This window comes from Sabethes cyaneus, chromosome 3 (genome assembly GCF_943734655.1).
Source record: "Sabethes cyaneus chromosome 3, idSabCyanKW18_F2, whole genome shotgun sequence".
In the NCBI taxonomy this organism is placed as follows: Eukaryota; Metazoa; Arthropoda; class Insecta; order Diptera; family Culicidae; genus Sabethes; species Sabethes cyaneus.
This window is the reverse complement of record NC_071355.1, coordinates 131,798,481-131,825,256: the sequence shown is the minus strand read 5'-3', so window position 1 is coordinate 131,825,256 and position 26,776 is coordinate 131,798,481. Positions and strand designations below refer to the sequence as shown.

The window sequence follows — 26,776 nt, the reverse complement described above, 5'->3', positions numbered from 1 at the left end:
AAACACGCACCGTCGATGAAAACATATGGTTTCGAGGAGAGCGCGTTTAAACTATTGTACAGCACTGCACTTCCCTTCAAGCGATCCCACAATTTTATTGCAAATTCTCAACGAGACTACGTACCGAAAAATACTTTGGGCTCTACATTAGGGTTGTTGATATTATATCGATATTTGATATTATCGATTTTCTGCCTTTAAAATATCGATATTCGAGGCCGATATTGAGCTGACCGATATTATCAATATTTTGATATTTGCGGCCTATATCGGTCACGATATTGTCCTTACCGTTTGTAACAAAACGCGCTGCACAATTTTTTAGCAGCTTGATATCGTCGCAGGCAAAAACGACTGTGAGTGAGGTAAACGAATATATCTTGTTTGGCTAGCAAATAAACTGTCGGTTTACTTGACAAAATAAATAATATTTATGCTCGCAACGATTTCGTCCGCAACGGTTATAATTCAGCGCGTTCGAAAGGGTGGGAAATTCACAATATTTTAATTTTTATAGGGACTTCCAAACCCTGTGCACAGTTGTACTTGCGAGTTTTTTTGTGAATATCAGTCTTGCTGATATTTTCCACCCGGTTTTTGACCTATCCGCCAGTCTATTCGAGGGGATCAATGTGATGCATGCAGAGCTTAATGTTATTAAATATTAGGTGCTGCGTGCAGAGCTAAATGTTACGAGATAGAAGAGCAATTTCACGTTAACGGGTTTTAATGCCTTTGGCACAACGAAAACGTGCGCTGAATGCATCACGGTCATAAAAGTAAAACCACACTATTTCGAGCGATTACGCATTTTTGAAAAATCGGGGTTTTTGCAAAATCGATATAAATATCGATATCCGGCCTAAGCATCGATATCAATATCAGGGTCCGTCGAAATATCGATATTACTGATATCGATATTTTTTTCAGAATATCAACAATTCTACTCTACATTTCTGAAGGTAAAAGGCTCCTGAACATGCATAACAAACAAGTTTTTCGACTTTCCAGTGAGGGTCCCCCATTAAATATTCATCCTGCCCAAAAACATTGCACACGATTTTTGGATTGATTTCAAATATTCTACAAATTTATCAGTATATTACAAAGACATGCATATGTATTGATGATAACTACCATAGTGTTATAAAAGTTGAATTATGTTCCGAATGCGTGACGAATTCTAACTTAAATGACAAATGAGATGGTTTAACAAAGGTTCCTTTCACCAATAGGTGGATTAAATCGGGTTTTCCTTATAACTTTTAAACGAAATGTCGGACCGCAAAACAATTCAATGGTGATCTACAAGGTGATAACACCTTTCAAATAAGCGTAATAGCGTATGAATCGGTTCAGCCATCTCCGAGAAACAGACGACAGTTTATATGTCGTTGGGTAGATGAAATGATCAGCAATTTAATGGAAGGGTTAAGAGAACAATTTTATGGAGGGCGTAAGAAGGGGGTGGGGGGCTCCCATACAAATGAAATACAAATTTCCTCATAAATCTCGAACTAATCACGCAAATGGAACTAAATTTGGCATACGGGGTTTCAGAAAGCAAATAAAATTTCTATGGTGAATTGAGACCCCTCCGCTCTGTAGTAAGGGGGGTCAACAAATAATACAAAGAATATACAAATTTCCTCATAACTCGAAATCTAATCAAGCAAAAGGAACAAAATTTGGCATGAGGGGGGTTTTGGAGGTAAGAATTTTCTCTATGGTGTACTGAGATCCCTTCACCTTCTAAGAAGGGGGGGGGCTTCCATACAAATGAAACACAAATTTTCTTAAAACTCGAGAACTAATTAAGCAAATGGAATCTAATTTGGCATGTGGTGGATTTGGAGGCAACAATTTTGCTATAATGAATTATGAACCTTTGCCTTTTTTAAGAAGGGGGGATCCCATACAAATGAAATACATATTTCCGCATAACTCGAGATCTAATCAAGCAACTTACTTACTTAATTGGCCTAACGTCTTATGACAAAGCCTGCGCAGTATAATTTCTCCATCTGTTTCGGTCCATGGCAACTGATCTCCAGTTCCGCGGGCACCCAGTGCTCGCCAGATCTCGCTCCACCTGGTCTTGCCACCTCGCTCGCTGTGCCCCTCTTCGTCTTGTTCCTACCGGATTTGATGCGAAAACCATTTTTGCAGGATAGTTGTCCGGCATTCTAGCAACATGTCCTGCCCAACGTATCCGTCCAGCTTTAACCACTTTCTCCATCCACCGTTCTCTTGCACTCCACCAAAGATGGTTCTCAGCGCCCGCCGTTAGAAAACTCCGAGTGCTCGTAGGTCCTCTTCTAGCAGTGTCCACGTTTCGTGCCCGTAGAGGACAACTGGTCAAATTAGCGTTTCGTACAGTGTGCACTTTGTACGGGGGCTCAAATTGTGCAACCGCAAGTATTTGTGGAGTCCGTAGTAGGCCCGACTTCCGCTGATAATACGTCTTTTAATCTCACGACTGGTATTGTGAGATTAAATTGGCCCTGTGGCCAGCGAGCCAAGGTATACGAACTCGTCGATTACCTCGAACTCATCCCCGTCGATTACCACGGTACTGCCCAAGCGAGTCCTGTCGCGCTCGGTCCCGCCCGCCACCATATACTTCGTTTTAGACGTATTTATCTTCAATCCAATCTTCTCTGCTTCGCGTTTCAGTCTGGTGTACCGATCTTCCACCGCCTCAAATGTTCTGCCAACTGCATCCACGTTGTCAGCAAAGCAGATAAATTGACTGGATTTATTTGAAATCGTGCCCCGCATTTCGATCGCCGCTCGCCTTATAACACCTTCAAGCGCAATGCAGGAAAGACCATCTCCTTGTCGAGGTCCCCTGCGAGATTCGAATGGGTCCGACAATCCACCCGAGATTCTCACACAGCACTGGATCCCATCCATCGTAGCCATGATAAGTCTAGTAAGCTTACCCGGAAAGCCGTTTTCGTCCAAAATTTTCCATAGCTCTTGTCAGTTTACGCTATCATATGCGGCTTTGAAATCGATGAACTGGTGATGCGTAGGGACTCGGAATTCGCGGCATTTCTGGAGGATCTGCCGCAGGGTGAAGATTTGGTCTGTTGTAGACCGACCCTCCATGAAGCCGGCCTGGTAACTTCCCACAAATCTATTGGCTATTGGCGATAGTCGATGAAAGAGGACTTGGGACAGCACTTTGTAGGCGGCATTCAGGATAGTGATGGCTAGGTAGTTCTCACAATCCAGCTTATCACCTTTCTTGTAGATAGGGCAGGTAACCCCGTCTTTCCACTGCTCCGGCAGTCGTTCCGTATCCCAAATCTTGACAATCAGTGGATGCAGACGGCCAGCCAACTCTTCCGGGCCCATTTTAATAAGTTCCACTCCAATGCCATCCTTTTCCGCTGCTTTGTTGTCCAGCCATCCAGCCGCTGGATGGCTTCTTTAACTTCCCTTATCGATTAGGGTGGCACATCTTCGTCGCTTGCTGCACCAATATGGTCACTTCATCCGCTATCATGGTCTTCCGCCTGCACGCCATTCAGGTGTTCATCGTAGTGCTGCTTCCACCTTTCGATCACTGCACGGTCGTCAGTCAAGATACCTCCATCTTTATCTCTGCACATTTCGGCCCGCGGCACGAAGCCTTTGCGAGATCCGTTGAGTCTCTGATAGAACTTCCGAGTGTCGTGAAAGCGGTACAGCTGTTCGAGTTCTTCGCACTCCTCCTCTTGATGGCTCTAGGTGGTGAAGAGTCGGGTTTGCTGCCTCCGCTTCTGTTTGTATCGCTCCACATTCTGACGGGTGGCTCTACACAGCGTTTGTACCCGTGCTGCGTTCTTCTCAGCCAATATCTGCTGGCATTCCTCGTCAAACCATTCGTTACATCGATTCGGTGCCACACTGCCTAGGACGTTCTCCGCTACGCTGTTAATGGCTGTTTTCACGGCATTCCAACAGTCCTCAAGAGGGGCTTCATCCAGCTCACCCTCTTCCGGCAGCGCGGTTTCGAGAGATAACGCGTAGTTTTCGGCGACCTGCGGTTGCTTCAGTCGCGCTAGATTATACCGTGGCGGGCGGCGGTATCGTATGTTGTTCACAACAGATAGTTTTTGACGTATCCTTACCATCACTAGGTAGTGATCCGAATCAATGTTAGCGCCCGGATAGGTTCTGACGTCGATAATGCCTGAAAAGTGCCGACCATCTATCAGAACGTGGTCGATTTGTGATTCTGTCTGGTTGGGTGATCTCCAGGTGTACCGATGGTAGAGGTTATGCTGGAAGAAGGTACTTCGTATGGCCATGTTCTTGGAGGCGGCGAAGTCGACAAGTCTTAGGCCGTTTTAGTTCGTTTGCGGGTGGGCGCTGAACCGTCCAATCACCGGTTTGAATTCCTCCTCCTGACCAACCTGAGCATTACAGTCCCCGATGATAATTTTGACATCATGTCTTGGGCAGCGGTCGTATTCATGCTCCAATTGCGCGTAGAATTCGTCTTTGTCATCATCGGTACTTCCGAGGTAAGGTGATTCTTAATCTGCACATTCGGGGGTTCTTCGGCCACCACCCGATCACCCGCTTCTGCATCTCGCCCATCACTATAAAGGCTCTGTCCAGCTCGTGTGTATTGCCGCAGCTCTGGTAGATGATATGACCATCTCTACACGTACGTACCATCGTTCCTTTCCAGCATAACTCCTGCAGCGCTACGATGTCGAACTTGCGGCTCTTCACTTCTTTAGAAAGCAGGTGGGTACTTCCGAGGAAATTTAGAGACCGACAATTCCATGTTCCTAATTTCCAATCGTGAGTCCGTTTTCGTCGCCAGGGTCTTTGCCGATTGTTCCGATTAGAGTTATTATTATTACTTACGAAGTCCATTGCTTTGGTTTTTTTAGTGGTTCAGGCTTGCAAAGCCCGCAACCAACCCCACAGTATCGCCGGAGGGCCAACGTAGCTCGCTCGAAGGAGCCCTCCTCCCCTGTCAGCATTCGACCTTGGTTTCCACCGGGGTTGGTTACCCGATCTCCACCGAGGTTGCTCGTATCCCGGCTGGTACCACGAGGAGGTAGGGGTAGGAGTTGCTAGGTAAGAGGCTGTGAACCATTGTGGGGTCTATTTTATGCCCAGTGCACAAGGCACCGATGGTACGCATTACCAAGCCGTTTACCAGCCGAAATCGAATTTGGCATGTTTTTGGAGGCATGAATTTATTTTATGGTGGTTTGAGACCCCTAACCCCTCTGGTAAGAAGGAGGACTCTCGTACAAATAAAACAGAAATTTCTGCGTATGTGCCATATTTTCTGCTATGTAACAAGCGGTAAGCTGTGAAAGTAAACTAGTAAAATCTTCTCGGAGCAAGCAGTGAAACGACGCCGCTCACTTACGTGCCTGTTGCCATTCATGTCAAAAGAGAAGCACATTCGAATGGCGCGATGAACGTGCTTTGGCTTTAATGTTATTTGTAACCAATGGCCCTTTTCAAGGCCACAAACGAGTTAACGTAAGATTATTGAAACATGTCAAGCTACGCATAATCATATCTAATACAATAATCTGTGGGCTGGTCATTTATTACTATTTCAACCTTTATGATGCACACAAGTTATTTTTAAAAGAAATCTCTATGTCTCAATGGTTGCTGGCGTTGTACTTATGAACTCCCGTCCACGTATTTTCAAAGCCACCATTGCATTCAATGAAGAATTGAAGAGAATTATCTCTTCTCTTTTAAACATTCACTTAAACAATGGCACTCACAGATTCTTATAAACATACATATGCTAGAAATGCAGTTAACATAGTCTTTGATCTAATGATCTGATATAGTCCTACGCCATCCTTTCATACAACCCTTTGGGCTGTATACCTTATAGTTTTATTCAAATTTAATGCGCATATGGTTCGTATCTGTGAAAATTATTATAAAATATGTATCTATTTGTGATTTCACATATTTTAAGCAGATCGCCATAAAACAAGATTTATTGCAGGTTGATTTGACAGCAAAGCTTAAACTCTATTTTTTGCGCTTGTATAAATTTGCAAATCAGCAAAACAAGCTGTGGTGCTGTTTTAGCTTTTTAGCGCAGCTACAGTCAACCAAAAAAGTATTCGGACAGCAGCGCATACATTTTTCTTTTAGTAATTTTGCGCAATATTTTTGCAAAGAATGGTAACACATATTTTTTAAAACAATGTTTAACTAAAGCATATTTAGATGCACAACAAAAATTCGGGGAAAAGCTTTCCGTTTTGAAGATAGAGTACATATAGTTTGAATTGGCTAAAAATGCAGCCAAAAAAGTATTCGGACAGTTTACTATTAGTTGAAACAAATGTCCTTTCTCGCTTAACTACTACCTTGTAGGACCATTTACATTCTTGATGACCTGTTTTAACCTGTTTGGGATAAAATTAACAATTTTTCAAATATCCCTCTGTGAATTGCTGACCATTTTTTTACAAGAGCTCGGTTTAAGACATTTTGATAAGAAATCGAATGATTTCTCATTATAGAAATGAAATTATCTAAAAAGATGTTCGAACGGGTTCAAATCTAGACTGAATACTGATGTTTCGATAGAGCTAGGACAATTGTATGGTGCCTACCGTTTACAATTATCGACAATATGTTTAGATTCAACATCCCGGTACAATATGTGTGTACCACACAATTACAATTTTACTTTAATTTCGCATAAAATTGTTCAGATAATTGAGTTTACACTTAGTTCTATCCAAAAATATATATATCTTTGCTACCTCGGAGCTTTCCATGCGCTCCAACAAGGTATGAAAGGGTGCCCACAAGGAGGCGTAATATCACCTCTATTGTGGTCTTTAATAGTTGATGATCTTCTTCAACAGATGACAGCCTTAGGCTTTGAAATAATTGGCTACGCAGATGATATAGTCGTAATTGTTCGTGGGAAATTTGACTCTATCATCGCTGACCGGATGCAAATTGCTTTGAATTTTATTTCATCATGGTGTGATAGGCAGGGCCTTAACATTAATGCCAATAAAACTACTATCATACCATTTACGAGAAGAAAAAAAGTTACATTGAGTAACATAAGTTTGAAAGGAACACTCTTGAAACTTTCAGACACTGTCAAATATCTTGGAGTATTTCTTGACAGAAAACTCAATTGGAACACACATCTAGAGCAAGCAGTAAACAAAGCTACAAATGCTCTATGGATATGTAAAAGAACTTTTGGTAAGCAATGGGGACTGAAACCGAAGATGATCCAGTGGATCTATTCGGCTATTGTGAAACCCAGGATTACCTATGCCTCGTTGGTCTGGTGGCCAAAAACAAAAGAGAAAGCTTCTCAGAAAAAGCTAGAAAGACTTCAAAGGCTAGCCACTCTCTCAATAACAGGTGCAATGAGAAGTACACCGTCGAAGGCATTGGATGCTTTACTTTATATGCTTCCACTGCATCAGTTCATACAATTAGAAGCTGAAAAGAGTGCTCTGAGGATCAAAAGATCTATGAACCTCTTTGATGGTGATCTTACAGGTCATCTCAGTATTCTAAAGACTATTAGTATTAATCCTCTGGTAATCAATAATGAAGACTGGATGGCGAAAAAATACAACTTTGACCGAATTTTTCGTGTATTTGAGCCTAGGCGTGATTCCTGGGAAGACGGTGGTCCCGATCTTCGCCAAGGCTCGACGGTTTTTTACACAGATGGCTCAAAAATGGACAACCAAGTGGGAGCAGGAGTAACTGGCCCAGGAATAGACATGTCAATTTCTATGGGTAGATGGCCAACTGTGTTCCAAGCTGAAATTCAAGCAATTCTAGAGTGTTCTACTGTGTGCTTGCGCAGAAACTATAGACATTCAAATATATGCATCATGTCCGATAGTCAAGCAGCTCTAAATGCTTTAAAGTCGGCGACATGCACATCAAAACACGTCTGGGAATGTATTCAATCACTCCAAAAATTATCTTGCCGTAACCAAGTCAACTTATATTGGGTCCCAGGTCACTGTGGAATTGATGGAAATGAAAGGGCTGATGCGCTTGCAAGATTCGGATCTTCTCATCAATTTATAGGACCTGAGCCCTTTTGCGGCCTATCTGCTTCTGTTTTAAAAATGGAGCTGAAGGCATGGGAATGTAGGAAAGTGGAATCAAATTGGAATAACACCTTCAATGCTAGGCAGTCGAAACGATTTATCTCTCCAAACATTTCTATTACTCGCAAAATACTGGAACTTTCAAAGAAAGATCTAAGCATCTATACTGGTCTAATAACAGGACATTGTCCGAGCCGCTATCATCTGAAGCAAATGGGAAAACTTCAAGATGATATATGTCGCTTCTGTGGCATAGAAAAGGAAGACTCGGAACACCTGTTATGCCGATGTCCGGCAATTTTTAATAAAAGATTAAGGTTCTTCGACAGAGGGCTGTTAGAACCCTTTGATATTTGGAGAACAATTCCCAGTACGGTAGTGCACTTTATCCGAAATGTATCACCGGACTGGACAAATGCTATTAGTCAAACAATGACGGTCGCTTCTAATAGTGGTGCGTCATCTTGACAACATAGCTATAGTAAAATGGGGGATATATCACAATAGATCAAACAAATGGTCGCAGTGATAAAAATACCCAACATGGAAAAAAAAAAAAATATGCTTTAGTTAAACATTGTTTTAAAAAATATGTGTTACCATTCTTTGCAAAAATATTGCGCAAAATTACTAAAAGAAAAATTTATGCGCTGCTGTCCGAATACTTTTTTGGTTGACTGTAGTTTCATATGAACCATGAATCTCGAATAAAATCTTTACTCTAAAGATGGTTAGCATATCGGGTTTTAATTGTTGCATCAAAACCGGGCCAAATTATCATAACGTACTAGTGGTAAATTATCATAACGTGGTCGTCTTCATATAGTGTATTATAACAGTGGATTGTCATTATGGAAGGCACGATCATTTTGGCTCAATTTGCATTCAATTGACAGTACCGTCTCAGCCAAGCAAAATTTCACAAAGTGTTATATGAGGCATTTGCAGAATTAAATATTATCTACAATTCTGCTGAATTCAAGTTTGCTGTATCTTTTGTAGCTACGGTGCTACAATGCTAGTTGCTCGTTAGTATCTAAGGTAAAGTGACCAGATTTTTTTTGGATTAATGCGGGACATATTGAATGGAATGGCTTATTTGCTAAATCGGTTCGGTAGTAAAGATGGGATCATTTAGGAATTGGGCAATTCATTTTGGTGATAGCGGCGCTCCCAGTGGCCGTGAATGCTAGCTTTTGGTAGCGTTGTGTTATTTGTAAACAATTATGCTCGGTATATATTTTTCACAGTTTTATGGTAACATGGTTTCGAGATATTCATCATGTAGGAGGAGAAATGAAAGTAATTATGTACGGTCACCTGCAGAATCCATCAGCGTAGGCTCGGGAGCTGGCGGGACTGACGGATTATCCTAAAAGAGCTGTGGTATGAGTAATTGAAGGGTGCAAGGAAACTCTCGTCAACTGCGGTTGAGGGTCATTCGGAAAGTCGAGGTTGATCTCAGCGTCACGGTTTGTGCTTTAGCGAAAAAACTGAATACTGGCCGCTGTACTGTACGGCGAATCCGTCTCGGAATGGCTACAAGTGTTACCGAGCAAGTGGGAATCCCAACAAAAGCCTCAAACAATAAACAAAGGCTAGAATCCAGTCACGTGGGCCGTGCGGCCGGGTGGTGACGAAACGCGATGCATGTGTCTGACTCGATGATGAATAAGCTTCAGAGAAGGCCGATTTCAGCCAAAATCCAGGGGTTAAATTCTTCATGCTCTGGCTTACGGTAGGGTTTGTAGTAGTTTCGAGATTGGTTTTTGGGATCGGTTCGTAATAAAAGCGTGATCATGACTTGGCACAGACTTGTTTCATTGGCATCCGAATGAAAAACCAGTATTTTATGACGAATAAGAATTTGGAGATACACAGGGCTAGGTGCCTCACCAGGCGGATTTTGCCCTTCATCAAGTCACATGATAGCCTGCCGCAGTTTCAGCATGCATGCTACAATGGACAATGGACTCCAGTGCATCTCAAAAGAGCTGCGTGCACCAAATTGTTCCCGGGTTCGTCAAATATTAAAATATTGGGGGATAATGAAACGAAAGCTCAAGATTAAGAGAACAGTTACCAGCGATATTGGTCAGATGAGGAGTTCGAGGTGCTGGCTGGGCGGGCCGTGACTGAGGAGGGTGTGCACCGGCTAATGAGCGGTGTCAGCAGTAGGTTTTTCATGCAATGTAACATAATTTCCTATGTTTCATCTTTAGAATTTTTATCGTTTAAAAAATTAATAAATGCGGGACATTTTCCGGTACACTCAGCAATCCGGGACAAGCCATCCAAATCCGGGACAGTCCCGCATAATCCGGGACGTCTGGTCAGCCTAATCTAAGGGAACGTTCACTTGGCTACTAATGAGCCACTAGCATTGTAGCACCGTAACTACAAAAGATACAGCAAAACTGAATTCAGCAGAATTGTAGATAATAAGGCCATTACAAATATTTTAAAAAGTTTTGTCCCTCCGATGTTGGGCCACTGAAGGGGGGGGGCGAAAAAAGAAACAAAGAGAATTTTTAATCGAGCAAAAAAAACGGATTTTATGCATTTTGATTTAAAGTTTAAACGTGAAAACCAAATCTATTCTTGCTTTAAATATATACGTTGTTATTTTCCATGCAAAAATCTACGTAAAAAGACAAAAACGAAGGAAAATTTTGTTGGCCGATTTGCCGCTGCTTTAATTTCCGTTTCTATTTCATGCTAGTGTTAACTCGTACGAGTTGACTCATTTTACATGTTTTTCAGGCTGTAGAGCCCACAAACAATTGATTTTATAAAAAAAATTAACTCATATCCTACAAATTATTTGTTTGCCCCCCGATTTTTCAAGCCAATTTCCAAGGGGGGGGGGGGGTGACAAAAACTTTAAAAATGGTTTGCAATGGCCTAACTAGTCCCTCTATCGTCCTATATATAACTTTTTCAAATTCTGCTTGACTGAGACGGCACTGTCAAATGTGAATTAAGTCAAAGTGATTGTGCCATCCCTGGTCGTCGTAGTGGGTTTTAAAATTTGGTTCTAGAATCTATTTTACAGTTAAAATAAAACCAAAATTATTACTTGGGAACGGTATTATTATTCTTTATAATAACTAACTGTCAGTAGAAGTGACACAAACCCACTAGTACCCAGATAACACATGATCGTACTAGAAAATTCATATTCAATCATATGCATGTCAATTTTACATTGGAATTGTATAACGATTAGAGTATGTCCAAACAAAAAGAACAATAACTTGTTTTGCAATCGTACTTATCCTCATATACAACTCATGACTGTGAATTATAAAGCGGTATAGATGATTGCACTAATAAGTTATATCTTAATCATATATTCAGGAGTATTAAATTGAGTGTTCTAAAAACCACGCAAGATAGACAAATGGTTGTCAAAATTTTCGCACGTCCTCCACTTTGGTATATGTTCTTATGTGGTGTGAAATATGTACCCTTCATTTTCATTAGGGAATCATAAAAATTATACTGAAAAACCAAAAATTTGATGGAAGGGTTGGGAGGTTTTTTGCAATACTGTTACAATAATTTTGCATTCTTGTTTTTCAGTCTTATGCTGATGCCACGATAGTACTGGATAGTCTCGAGAAACAGGTAATGATTAATCTAAGGCACAAATTTATTCATCAAAAAATAACGCTAAATATTACAGAACATTTTTTATATGCACTCAAAAAGTCACTGCAATAGTTCCTTGGGTCATCCTTGGGTAACTTTCAAAAGCAACTAAATAAACAAAGAGCGATTTTTGTCTCCTCTCTCTTACGCTTATCACAACGATGCACATGCACTTGAATGCAGCTGGCTTACTTTACCGAGCCTAAAGAATCTGACTAAAGAAATGACACTGGAGCTCATTTTCAGTTCGTCGAAACCAAGTGCGCATGAATCTCGATGAAACCTTCTGAATCTTTTGCTCGAAAACTTGCGAAGTATCAGTCGATCAAGGCGGGAGAAAATATTGACTGCTAGCAAACGGCAACAAATATCATCGTATCATCACGAAATCGATCCGTGCTGCCTAACGAAAACACCAGGCAATCAAATTTGTAACGTACAGTTCATAAAATCGCCTAAACGTTGAACTCGAAAAAATATTGTTCGAACTTTTCCTAGCAACTTTGAACAGAGTCACGCACAACAATCATCGTTGAGCAAATCAGGTTTAATGATGACAGGAGGCGGCGAGTGACTGAGCTCCAATGTCTTTTCTTTAGTCAGATTCTTTAACCGAGCCTGTAATATGGATAGAGGGCCACCAGTTGAAACAATTAATCTAGCCACAATGCAGTTGTGCATGTCAATGTTGCCACATGCACACGACTTAGACTTAAGGCCCCTGTAAAGTCATACAACCCCTCGATTGATACGCTGCTGTGCTGAGAACTATCGCTGATCTATCGATTGACACTGATAAGCTGTCAGATAAATTTATCGGTATCAGTATCAGTTATCTACAGCCAATTGCAAGCATCTCGCATGTAGGTTTCCTGAATATTAACTTACAGATTAAAATTCTAATTAAATTAATTGCCTAAAAGTGTATGTTCATTTCCGATTCTTACTTAAATTTGTTTTTGTTAATTTTATTATAGGATAAAAAGTTATTAAAAGGGCTCGGTCATTACAATTAATTATAATTGGTGCGACATTGCGATTGTGAGTACAATTCATCAGAAGTTGTAGCACGTTTTTCTCTAACCTAAATTTATTACCGCTAATTGTTGAAGGTTGATTAGCAGAGGTGGGCACCGCTAATCAGCTAACCGCTAACCTTTTAGCCAGCGAGTAGTGCGTCCGCTAGGTTTTAAATGTGTTAGCGCTTTCATTAGTTTCCAATAAGTTAAAGTACCACTAAATAAACTACTAGCCGCTTGACTACTTGAAAATAAACTACTACTACTTGACTACTACTTGAACTACTTGAAAATAAAATAACAAAAATTAGTGTGCGATTTCTTGCAAATTGATAAAATTGGTCGCTGCTATTCGCGATGCGAGTAAATATAGTTCATTCAAGGCATGTTGTACTATTTCCAAAAATTAGTGGCTGGTAGTTTATTTAGTAGTACTTATATTTATAGGAAGCTAGTAGACGCGCTAGCACATGAAAAACTTAGCGAATGCGCTACTCGCTAGCTAAAATGTTAGCGGTTAGCTGATTAGCGGTGCCCACCTCTGTTGATTAGAAATATTGATTGGGCAGGATTTTGTTCATTACACAGATTATTGGAAAAAGTTTGATTCTATACCGAATTTGTAAGTAGAGACAGACAAATTGTAAAACAAGTTAATGAGTTAAAATAATTTTCAGCTTAAAGCTATACGCATTAAAAAAAGAGCATTGCTATAAGGTGGAATTAGTAGTCAATGATTCTGCCAATTTCAAAAGCAGTTTTTTTGTTTGAAACAAAAATTCTGTTCATGAAAATATCGGCAGCAACTTTTTAAAAGGGCTAATCTGCAAAATGCAGATGAGGGTTATTTTTTTTTTGAATAACCAGGCAGAAAAGGGAGAGAAAAAGCGATAGGAGCGAACAGTAGATGTGAGCCAAGTGACTACTCGCATTTTTAACAAATATAGTATACTAGTTGAGCCCGAATCTTAAGATCCGGAAAATATAAATGTCTGTTCAGAATTCCGAAGACTGCGGATACATTCCATTGGCCAGTGTTTGCGAAGATGTTTAATCTTTGTATTAGTTCTTTGAGTTCTTATATTGCATAATATAGCTCTAAGAAGTTGTACCTGAAAGAGTCATAGCCGGAAACTGAAACAAATAGTTTTTATGGTCATATTGGATTTTATTTAACTGAATAAAAATTTCTGGCTGTTTGCAACATTTATGTAGTCTGATTAGAGTAAAATGCTGGTTAGAAAATTCTTGATCGTTTGCTATCATTAACTCATTTTTTAAAATTTTGCGACTTGGTTCGGTCTGATTTAACACCGACCATATGATATCGCGACAAGCAATCGAGCTGAGCAAGCGAGTCAAGCAGTTGGACCGAGCAGTCGAGTTGAACAGTCAAGTCGAGCAGTTAAATCAAGCAATTCAGTCAAGCATCCGGACGAGCAGTTGAATTGAGTGGTCGAGTCGTGCAGTCAAGTCGAGCAGTTAAATCGAGCAGTTCAGTCGAGCAGTTTAATCGAACCGTCGAGTAGTCGAGTAGTTCAGTCAAGCAGTTGAAACGAGTAGTCTAGTTGAACACTTGAGTCGAGCAGTCGAATCGAATGGTATAGTCAAGCAGTCTGGTCAAGCGGTTAAGTTGAACAGTTGAGTCGAGCAGTTTATTTGAGCAGTCGAGTCGAGCAGTTTATTCGAGTAGTCGAGTCGAGCGGTTCATTCGAGCAGTTAAGTCGTGCAGTTGAGTCGAGTAGTCCAGTCGAACGGCTTATTCGAGCAGTCGAGTCGTGTAGTCCAGTCGAACGGTTTATTCGAGCAGTTGAGTCGAGCAGTCGAGTCGAGTAGTCCAGTCGAGCAGTTGAGTCGAGTAGTCCTGTTGAGCAGTTGTATCGAGCATTTGAATCGTGCAGTTAAGTCGAGCTGTCGAATCATACAGAAGTCAAGCAGTTGAGTCGAGCAGTCAAATCAAGCAGCCTAGTCGAGCAGTTAAATCAAGCTGTTCAGTTAAGCAGTTCAGCCGAGCAGTTGAGTCGAGCAGTCGAGATGGCCAGTTGAACCGAGAAGTCTAGTCGAGGAGTTTAATCGAGCAGTCCAGTCAAGCAATTTAATCGAGCAGTCAAGTCGAGTAGTCCCATCGAGCAGTTGAATCGAGCAGTTCCGTCGAGCAGTTGAATCTAGTAGTCTAGTCGAGCAGTTGAGTTGAGCAGTCTAGTCGAGCAGTTGGGTCAAGCGGTTCAGTCGAGCAGTTAAATCGAACAGTTGAGTCGAGCAGTTCAGTTGCGTAGTCCAGTCAAGCAGTTGAATCGAGCAGTTAAGTCGAGCTGTCGAATCAAACAGTTAAGTCAAGTAGTTGAGTCAAGCAGTCGGGTTGAGTGGCAAAGTCGAGCTGTAGAATCAAGCTGTCAGTTGAGTCGAGCAATCAAATCGTGTAGTCTAGTCGAGCAGTTGAATCGAGCAATCAGGTTGAGCAAGTGAGTCGAGCAACCGATTCGAATAGTCCAATCGAGTAGTTGAGTCAGGCAGTTCATTAGAGCAGTTGAGTCGAGTAGTCCAGTCGAGCAGTGGAATCAAACAGTTGAATCGAGCAATTGAGCCAAGCGTCGAATCGAACAGTTGAATCGAGCAGTCTGGTCGAGCAGATAAATCATGCTGTCCAGTCAAGCAGTTCAGTCGAGCAGTCGAATCGAACAGTCCAGTCGAGCAGTTCAATCGTGCAGTTAAGTAGAGCAACCAACTCGAGTAGTAAGTCAAGCATATGTGACAAGCAGTCGAATCGAGTAGTCCACTCGAGCAGTTAAATCGAGCTGTTCAGTCAAGCAGTCAAGTCGATCTGTCCAATCAAGCAGTTGAGTCGAGAAGTCGAATCGAACAGTTCAGTCGAGCAGTTCAGTTGAGCAGTCCAGTCGAGCAATCAAATCGAGTAGTCTAATCGACCAGTTCAGTCGAGCAGTCTAGTCAACCAGTTGAGCAATCGAGCAGTCCAGCGGACGACTGAGAATACAACCCGTTGCTACGAAAGCATGACGTCCTGTCAGGGACTTGGTTTTAGTTACCGATAAGCCTCTTATGACGCCCTGTCAGAGACCTGGTTTTCGGTATAGACATAAGCCTCTTATATAAATAGATTATATAAATATTTAGATAGTTATAACCCGCGTGCGTCGCCTCGCGTCTAATGGATCATTGTAGGTAACTTTTGCTCATGCTTACCGCTAGTTGGACACTAAAGCCCCACGTGGCATATTTAGTAAACTTTAAGGCTGATACAGATCACACGTCATAATTTCCTGCCGTTCCGTTGTTGTTGACGGTTGATAACGCTTAATCTGAACCGGTCGTTTTAGGTGGACCAATCAGATTGCAAGGCAGTTTGACAGTCGGTCATAGACGTTCGTCGAGAGTGTTTGACAGAACATGTCTATGCTGGAGCCATCTGTGAAATTTTTTAGCTTCTTCAATGATCCATGGAGAGCAAATAGGAGGTACGCTATGTAACACTAACGCTATGTAACTCTATGAGGTGCAACTACTTTACTTTTGCTCGCCTTGTATGTAATCTGGTATGATTGGTTTGAGTCTTTACTTATTAGGGGCGATTATTATCACGAAAATACATATCGCGCCCCTCGTTTTGGCGACAGACATAAGCCTCTTATATAAATAGATTTGTGAAACGGTCATGGTGTTTCATTCCCCCACACCCGACGAAGAGTTAATAACCGCTAATTTCCCGTTAAGAATCGGTGATAACAGCCCCCATACACGTAGGCATATGTTGGGTTGGAAATGAACAAAATGTTGGAGGGTCATTCCGGTCGAGCGCCGAGCTGAATGAATTAACACTAGATATACCAGCATTTTAAATATACCGTCGATTCGGGCGAAATTGATCAGTCGGGTGAAATTGATCAGCTTGGACTAACGAGTAAAAAACTCTTTATTCTACGTTTATACTGATTCATAAAGCTGAATATGCACCCATCCATATAAAGATTGAGTTACAGGTCAAAGTCACTTGGCTTTCAGCAAGATTGATCTTGTAAATGGCTTGATTTTTTAAAATTTACTATTTTGATCGAATCGCAATTTTCAACATGCCCGATAAAACTCCTTGCTGTTAACACAAATTTCGTTGCAGAAGGAAATTTTGATAGCACTAATTCGATTCTCTAATTATCTGGCTGTGCTTTGATAATTTCCATGAATAAAATTATGCGATAGAAATTGTTTGATTTGATCTTTTACGAAATAAAACGATTGATAACATCATGAACTGAGGCAACATAGATTTCTAGATCGCTATGGGTGCGAAATGGAGCTGCCACCTGCGAAAGTTTATTCTTTCTGTAAAGCAGAATGGAGATTTATAAAAGGGTGCAAAAGACAGACAATACTTTGCACAAATTTTACAAACGCTCCATATGGCAGTTGCATGAGAGTGCAAGAGATCGGTTTGTGCTTACATAGCGAAATGCAACTACACATTCAAAGAGACAGTCAAGCTCCCGTATATGAGGAGAATTAAATTATTTGTTTCACTAGATTGGTGAAGATTGTATACGAAAATCGTACATTTACACATATATACAGCAATGTTTAAACAAAAACAAACGATTACGATGCTAAAATTGGCTTAATATCTTTTCTATCGTTTATATTTATTTAGCAGATGCATCAACCATGCTAATGTAGAGCTGACTGTTTGATTTTTGTGCTAGTTGCTGTACGCGACATTGTTGCCTACATACAGGCAATATCTCGATTACGCCAGATTTTATACTGCACGATAGGTTATTGCTGTCAGAGCGTATGGTTTAATAGCAATATCGTCTTGATTTCTACGTGATCAATTTCACCCGTTATTTGTAAATTTTCAATTTCACGATTACATTAAGTTTTATCTAAAATAAAACTATTTATATAAGATATAGATGATACTGTCGTGTAGCCAGCACTACAGTACTTATTTTAAAATTGAATCATCTTCCTAAATATGTTTCTATTCAAAGATATTTAAAAAATATTCGAAAAAGTGATCAATTTCACCCGAATTCACGGTACCTAGTTATACCAAAACCAGTCAAAATGACCGGTGGATTAGAAACAGTTGGTGAACGACTCAATAATGTGCAACACAGACCCCATATCCAGTAATTTCTATCTCCGCCTCCTCGTGGTAGGGTAACCAAACTGTTTTGGACCTCATCTGCAGCTGTACATAATTTGGACACTTCCATTTGATTTTGCTGTAAGTGTCCAAATTATGTACAGCTACAGATGGGGTCCAAAATAGGTTGATTACTCTACCAGCCGGAATACGAGCAATTTTAGCGGAGATGTGGTAACCAACCCTGGTGGAAACTAAGGAGGCACTGTCTTGTCTCGGCACTATACGATGGCAGCCCTATCATGAGACTCGGCAGCAGGCTTGTCCTGCACTTAGTGAACTTATTTTGCTTTTTTAACTGTAACACCTCAGCCTAGCAAAATTCGAAAATATTATATATGGGGCATTTATAGAGTAAATTATTATCCATAAGATTGCTGAACTAAGTACCGTGGACCCCCGTTCGTATGACCGTTTTTAATCTGAACACTTTTTAATTTGAACCCCGTTGGTTTGCACGACGTGCAAATTAAAAATGGTTCAAACGTCATACTCAATATGACATCATTTGCTTATGCAGACAATGCTCATAAACACGATTTGTTTGTGCTGATCTAGCGTGTTTAATCTGTTTCACATTGCGTTTTCCCAACGATTATGGTAGAAAGCCGATCGGAGAATGAATATTCGTTGCTTGCAACTGCCTACTGTATCAAACCACCAAAACAATAATAAAGAGCAGGGCAGCCAGTTCACACAAGTTCCAGCATATTTAGGGTTACCAGTTGTTCAAATGAAAAACTAACCCCGTTAGTTTGCATGAGGAATCGTTCAAACGAACGGGGCTGCACTGTATTGCTCTGTCTTTAGTATTTACGGCGCACTCCCAGTTCACACTGGGTTCGCATCTTGGTGCGCACCTTGGTGCACCAGCCAGTGTAAACTGGGAGTGCGCCGTAAATACGTAAAAGATAGAGCAATACTTAGTTCAGCAATCTTATGGATAATAATTTACTCTATAAATGCCCCATCTAAAAAGTTGGCTTCTTTGTAATAATATGTCCCCAAAACCTTAAAGCACTACTTTTTAGAACTCTAAAAAAACTCGCAGGAAATAGAAACTGTTTGACACCAACGTTATGTTTGGATTTATTTAAGTTATATCGCGCAGCCAACTTAACCACCGATTATGTTTAAACAATCTTAAATATATTTGCTATATTTTCTACATAGCTACACCTTATAAATTGCATATATTATTGCTTAATAAGGATAAATTAATGAAGGTGTCCGGATATTGATACCGTCCGGACTTCGATGCAGCATGGTAGCATGTATACATGAAGAATCGAATGATTACAAGCATGAATACATGCTACTATCGCTACAAAGAGACTTACGTAGTCCTGCGTCACTTATATATGCGGTCGTGTCTTGTACACAACCTCTCTGATTTTTTAATCTTCTACACACTCACGTCTTATTCTCGCTACAATTATGCAGCTTATCAGTCAGGAAGTATCTGGAGCTAACACCAACATTAACCAAGCATCCAGATTACGGGTTTTTAACATTCCCCCATCCGTGTAGTTCCAGAGACTCCAAACTCTCTTCTGGTTTAATTTTACTGCTTTTACCACGGTCACTGTAATTCGCCATAAACGATTCCAAATCGAGCAACGTTTTATGTCAATGAGGAGTTGGATTATTTCCCGATGGTAATGATACATCACGGGTAACTCCTCGCTGGTATCGCATTTTTGATCTGGTTGTTTGGGACATTCATGCTCAAACATGGACTACATACAGAGTGGCAACATGTCATCCCAAAAGTATAAAATGCTTATTTTCTTTCTCTTTCCTGCATACGCGTTGGATTGGTCGCTTGCTCGATTGGAATGAAAGTGATAGATAATTATCATTCCAATTTTGACATTGTCGCCACTCTATATATATTCACTCTAGTTGTAAACCCCTTTCCTCTCGACTCTCGAGAAATGTCTTCGGTACAAAGAAGCCAAAGAGATTCAGTTGGTCCTGCGATGACGAGCTTGGTTACAAACCCAGTCTCCATTAAGGCCCCGACACAATGCATACGGATTTTACTACGTTGCGGAAATTTGGCAGAAAACCCATGGAAAAACTGTCAAATTGCCGCAACGTAGTAAAATCCGTACGCATTGTGTCTGGGCCTTTAGTATGGAAGAGCAGCGTTCGTCAGGGAAAGTAAACGTTTCAACCTTTTTTCATTGTTTCCAGCGTGATAAGAACGTAACGGAATACAGCGTAGTTACACGTCGCTGTAGCGGTGTGAACGTATAGTTTTTGTTTGTTTCGCCCTGACCTGTTATTTTCTAGCTGCTGCTTTGTAAGGTTTTCCAAACTAATTGAACCAAGGGTATGTAATCATGCTATCTCTTTCTCATGTAGGAGTGAAGAGAGCATCCTTCAACTAGTACGCCGGCAATTAGAATTTCCATTGAATAAAGCGTTAGCTGTCACTCGGACCGAAACGTCAGAAAAAACTTTAATCATTTCGTACATAAGATTTTCATACACGAAAAAATTATGAAAAATTAACATTTTAAAATAGCAACTCATGTCACTTGTTACAAAAGATTTTAAATTGATGAGTTAAGTTGTGAAGTGTCGAAATCCTTTATGCTACAAGAAAATACGTAGCAACCTGCTAAGTATTTTAGCCGTGCCCACTCAGGGAAACAGCAGTCGACCTTCTTGTTCCAGAGCCATCTGATGTCATCGGTTTATGCTATTATTCCAACATATTTCGTTGCAATCGCCTATCCCAATCCCGCAAGGCAGCCGCAAAATCCCTTATGGTATCACAAGAAACATTTTTGTGTTAAAGTAGCTTATTCAACTAATGTATAGCTGTACCAACGGAACAAGCGCTTGATAAGCTACTATACAACAAAAATGTTTCTGGGGTATTGTTCTACTGTTTTCAAACATCAAAGGAAACCGTGGATGGTCATTACAGATCTGTACATTAGACGCAATGCAGTACCTTTACCAAGATAAGATCATGTCGCGTGTCATCTAGAAGAGGCCAAGAAGTTCTTTGTACGCTACTTGACACGGACACGTGTTCAGACGATTTAGAGTGGATCAATGCTAATTAAGTGAACGCTAGTGAGTTTCTGAGCATACTTACTTACTTACTTAATCAGCTCCAGGCCGTGGTTTCCTCTGCTGTACGAAGAAGTCGTCTCCATTCCACTCGGTCCATGGCCGCAATTCGCCAGCCACGTAGTCTGCGTAGGGCCTGCAGGTCGCCTTCCACTCGATCGATCCATATTGCTCGCTGCGCGCCCCGCCGTCTAGTTCCAGTCGGATCGTTATTGAAAACTTTTTTAACCGGGCTGTTTTCCGACATCCTCATAACGTGCCCAGCCCATTGCAGTCGACCGATGCTTGCGGTGTGGGCGATGGGAGGTTCCCTAAGCAACTGATGCAATTTATGGTTCGTTCTCCTCCTCCACGTTCCGTCTTCCATCTGCACTCCGCCGTAGATGGTGCGCATCACCTTCCGTTCGAAAACACTAAGGGCGCGTTGGTCCCCCACGAGCATAGTCCATGTCTCATGGCTGTAAAGAACTACCGGTCTAATCAGCGTCTGGTAGATTGTTAACTTCGTGCGGTGGCGAATTTTGTTCGATCGCAGCGTTCTACGGAGACTAAAGTAGGCACGATTCCCTCACATAATGCGTCTTTGTATTTCTCTGCTAGTGTTGTTGTCTGCGGTAACCTGTGAGCCCAGATACACGAACTCTTCTACCATCTCGATTTCGGATTGTGAGCATACACCAACATTTATTAACAACCTAAATGCTGAAACACGTTCTGTTCGTGAGTGGGCCATAAAGAAATTTACAACAGATAATTGATATTGTTTTTATTATGAATTTGTTTGAACCTTAGATTTTATGAACTTGTTTGAACTTTGTTCACTGTTTCAATATTCTTTCAATGTCTAACTTTTTAAATAAAACTTTAAGGAATTAAAACAAACCACACAAAACTTCAAACCAGAGTTGAGGTTATGCACCGTGCAAAGGTTTATACAGTAGAATCAATATATATATAGAATGCCAGTGTCGCTGTTGTTCTATAGGACTCATTGTGATAAACATGATGCTACCTAGGTAACCAATAAGCATTTCCAATGCAATTTAAATACAAGCCGCATATTTTGCCAAAATAGCATTTAAGTAGCATTTAAGGCAACTTAAATGCTATTTTGGCAAAATATGCGGCTACTTTACTGCTAGCCCTCTTATAGAGCTGATAATGCTTATTTGCAGCTAGTTACCGACAAGAAGAATTAAAATAGAATTGTGGATACCAATTTACAACAGTTATGCAGTCAAAAGGCTGATAAACAACAACCTGCAGTACAAAACGCCAGGGATGCTAATAAACGACTGATTTACTGCTTATTTTAATGCTTATTGGTTACCTGGGTAACAATCTGTATCAAGTCTGTGAATCGGGAACTTCATTGTCAAAGTTGCTCATTGTTATTTATCTGTTTTTTATCTGTGCGCTGGTTGCTGCTGTCACTGTCAGTATCAACGCTGTGTTTTCATTTATTTCAAGATTCATTTGTTACTAGTAAAAGTCCTATCACGTTTGAAAAGTTTCTCACATTTATTAGAGAGGGCTAGGATTAGGATAGAAAATAATAGGTGATATCAGGGACCATCCATAAATTACGTCACGCTTATAGGGGGAGGGGGGGGGTTGACCTAATCGTGACAATTTGTGACGTAGGGGATAGGGGGGGTATGAAGTTATGTGACGTCACATGAAAAAAATTCAAATGGAAAATTTATTCGGGGAATTATAATTTAGTTTTCATTTTACGATACAACTACTGAAGGCTTCTATAAAATTAACGTAGGGGGATTAGGGGCATAATGAGCACACGGGGCGAAATGGGCACCCCTCTTTTCTACGAAAGTGCGCATTTTGTAATATCGTATGGCATGCCAAACACTGCTGTAGGTACTACAGTATCTATTTATCAAAAACTGAGTGATCTCTCCTTTTAAAACACGGAGTTATATTAAAAAACTCAACTTGGTTCTCAGACGCTGGAAAAATTATAATTTTGGTGCACTACCAAATAAGCTTTTACGTCCATTTAGATATCTTACACTATCAAGTGCACACTGCAACATTGTATGTCAAATTTCACCTTCATTGAAGTTTTGATTTTATACTATAATTAGTGTAAAAACCCATTTTTACTTTAACTACTTGACTGGGGGCGAAATGGGCACCCTCAGGTGGGGTGAAACGAGCACTATGTCGCATTAACTAACCTGTCAGTTTCTTTGTTTATCGCGTCAATGCATGTTTACAGTGATGGTATGAATACGCCAAAGGAATCCGGAAAATATAGTTGGTCAAAAAAGGCCTTGTAAGCGGCCTTGACCACTGTAAAGCGAGACGGAATATCCACAAAACAAGTCGCCAAGTACTACGGCATTCTGCGGCAGACGTTAGCTCGGTATGTGACGCGATACGAACGGCAATCTCGGGACAGGAGGTGGGCCCAATTGATTCCTTCAAAACTGTGTGCGCTCCCGCTGCAGAACAAGAGCTGGTGGACCATATTTTGCATATGGAGGTTCGATGCTACGGTATTACTACCCGTGAAATCAGAAGCCTCGCATACCAGCTGGAGAGAGAAACGGAAAAGCTTATGTCTTCAACACCAAAACACAGCTAACCTAAGCGGTACCCGAAATATTCTTTGTGTGCTCCAGAGGCAACCTTCGCGGCTCAATTGGCTTTAAGCGACTAGCGGTCGATAGTTTTTTCGACGTTTTGACATGTTCTGTATTTGTGTATGCATGGGTGTGTATATGTGTATGTATGTGTATATGTATGTGTGTGTGAGTGTGTGTATGTGTGTGTGTGTGTGTGTGGTTGTTGTAGTTGTATACACCTTCCAATCATGTGTTTATAAGGGTGCTCATTATGCCCCACACACTGACTAATTTTTAGTTTTTGAAGCATGAATTCAAATTGCAATTTTCGTTATCATGTGAATTATTTTTCAATTTGTTAACAGTATGCCTTTAATTATCGATAGTGAATGTTTTGCAATGACGACACTTTAAAAATTCAGTCATTTTGGATGCTTAAATCAGCCAACAAGTTAGGGTGTTCATTATGCCCCTAATACCCCTACTGATGGATTTTAAAACAAATAGTTAAATTTTTTGAATGACAACTTTTATTTTCAACATATATGTGTGAACAGAACTCATTTATTCTTCTAGTCTTCATTAAAGCTTTACAGAATATGTTGTACACCACCATCGTCCTACCTAAAAGATTTTTACCACCGCCAATAGCAGTCGCCCTGAGAAGCTACGAGAGCAAGGGCAGTTTCCTCTCGATATTCGTGCTGAATTTAATCGATGAACATAAAATTATATCGAAGGCCAAGGCTGGTTTTAAGGTTCTTCCATATAATCTATACTGTCCCTCATTTAAAAGTTCCATGAAAGACAGAGTTTGTGCCCTTTGCAGGACTATATTTCGCAGGTAATGTTGAATGATAGCAGAAAATACACAAAATAACAAAATCCGTCAGAAAAGACGTCAGCAGGGAGTCTTGATTCTTCCAACCGACTCAGACGAATTTGAATGGATATATGAAAATGGCGTAGATATGCGCGAAACATTAATTGACGACACATCAGCGACTACCTACTGAAGCGTACCCGATCGTAGCAATCTTAGATCAAAATCAGGGGTTCGATGACAAATAAACTCAAAAATTTTCCGTTTTATTTTTGTTATACTATACAACACAGGTTTGTTTATTTGTTGAAGTTCATTTTTGTTATTTCATGAATTGATTGAATTGAATCAAATTGAATTGACTACTTGAAATAACAAACTTTGAGTGAGCCGGTATATTTAAATTCTTTGTTGAGAAGGGGGGGGGGGTTGCCGAGACGTGACGTACTTTTTAGGGGGGTTCATGAAGGTGTGGCAGAGGGTGGAGGGGGGCTTGATTTTGGACAAAATTTGCGTGACGTACTAAATGGATGTCGCCCGGTGAAATGACTAGTTCACTTTTTCGAATACCCAGCAAATGTGAAACTGTAGTTTTCTTGTCGCTAGCCGCTGTTTAATTTGGTCTATGGAAGAAAAAGTAGCGCAACCATCAATCTCGACGGGCAGCAAAATTATCTAATGGTGTGATGGAAACCCTATGTTCCCGTTATCGTTTATCAGTTGTTTAGTAAGTATTTTTTGTTAAACAATACGGTTGAGATGATTTGCAATTCAAACACATTACTTGGCAGCCATATTTGAAATTTAAAATTGGTTGTCAAAGTTTGACAATGAGATTCCCGTTTTGAATCTCAGCAGGCTTGTTATTTCCTCACTCATTGTGCAAAAAGTGTAACTTTTTTGTTCAACACAATGAGCAGAACTGCTTTCAGAAATGAGAAATAAATCCACACAATGAGAAACAGACTAAACATAATAAGAAAAACTGATGCGCAGAAAAACTTCTTAATGCACTCTTTAAATGAGCAACTTTCGGTTTTGAACAAAACAAACAAAACAACCGATGCGCGTACAGCAACTATAGACTCAGAGGCGTCAAGACAATCAAAAGTCGTTAAATTTTGAATCTTAGCGGAGAATTACCTTTGTTTATAATGGGACTTTCCTGTTGGTGCGCGTCAAGAAGCAAATGCATGGGAATTCCAATGTTGTCATATCTAAATAACATTTTTCGCACTGTTGCCGTTGTGACATGCCTAGCCATATGATGCAGTTGCGTTCGCGGGCAGCCAAACTCAACTGAATATACTAAATGTAAGAATATTGATTCAACTGCATTAATGGATTAATATTTTTCTGATGGCAATGACCGCTACTGACAATCGTGGTTTTTTCTCAACGCACTACCCATGTTAAAACTACCCGTAGTTGTCATACGTAAGCGCATCGCATCAACGTATTCAAAGTGTATTAACATTCTCCTCAATGAGTAGTACAGTGTGCGGTTGCTCGTACAACTGCGTTCAGCAAGAAAGAGAAAAGTTAAAATGAAACGGAGCAGAATAAATCGCGTTGAAGACTGAGCACAGTTTGAATTTTTCTCTTCTCTTTTTTTCTTCTGAGGAGGAACCATCCCTGAATCTCAGTCACAAATACATATGCATATATGATGGAAATACATTATTTGCACATGTGTGATGTTTACCACGCGAACTGCAGCGACACTGGCATTCTATATATATTGACTAGCTGACCCGACAAACTTCGTATTGCCACAAATTAACCTGTGTTGTACATAAATCATGAATCTCGGATGATCTTTGTCACTTCTCGAGTTTTGCAAGCCCCCCAGTGGGCGGCGCTTCCGACGGCGGGTCACCGGCAACACTCGCGACCGGCTCGTCCTGAATGATCTAGTGTTACTATAGATAGTATTTGTGGTCTTGTTATTGATTAATGTTTTATGGAAGAGTCTCGAATTTCTCGAGTTGGATTAGTTTTTGAGTTTCGCAAAAATTTCTGTTTTATTTGTTTGAGAGTCCATATCCCCCTACCACAGGGGTGAGAGGTCTCTAACTATCATAAAATAAATTCAAGACTCAAAAATCTCCTACATGCTAAATTTGGTTCCATTTGCTTGATTAGTACTCAAATTATAAGGAAATTTGTATTTCATTTGTATGGGAGCCCACCCTCTTAAAAGGGAAAGGGGTCGTAATACACCACAGAAAAAAAATTCTGCCATCTAAAACTCTCACATGCCAAATTTGGTTCCATTTGCTTGATTAGTTCTAAAGTTATGAGCAAATTTGTATTTCGTTTGAATGGGAGCCCCCCCCCTCCTA

At 40.6% G+C, this 26,776-nt stretch overlaps 1 protein-coding gene across 1 annotated transcript in view; it reads left to right on the top strand.

Moving 5' to 3' along the window:
- Positions 1 to 26,776, top strand: part of LOC128744553 (cAMP-dependent protein kinase catalytic subunit 1) — a 74,005-nt gene that overhangs the window by 25,810 nt on the left and 21,419 nt on the right. Inside the window, exon 2 of the mRNA XM_053841636.1 lies at positions 11,685 to 11,729. The gene's annotated coding sequence lies outside the window, so the exon portion shown is untranslated. The remainder of the gene's footprint in view (positions 1 to 11,684; positions 11,730 to 26,776) is intronic.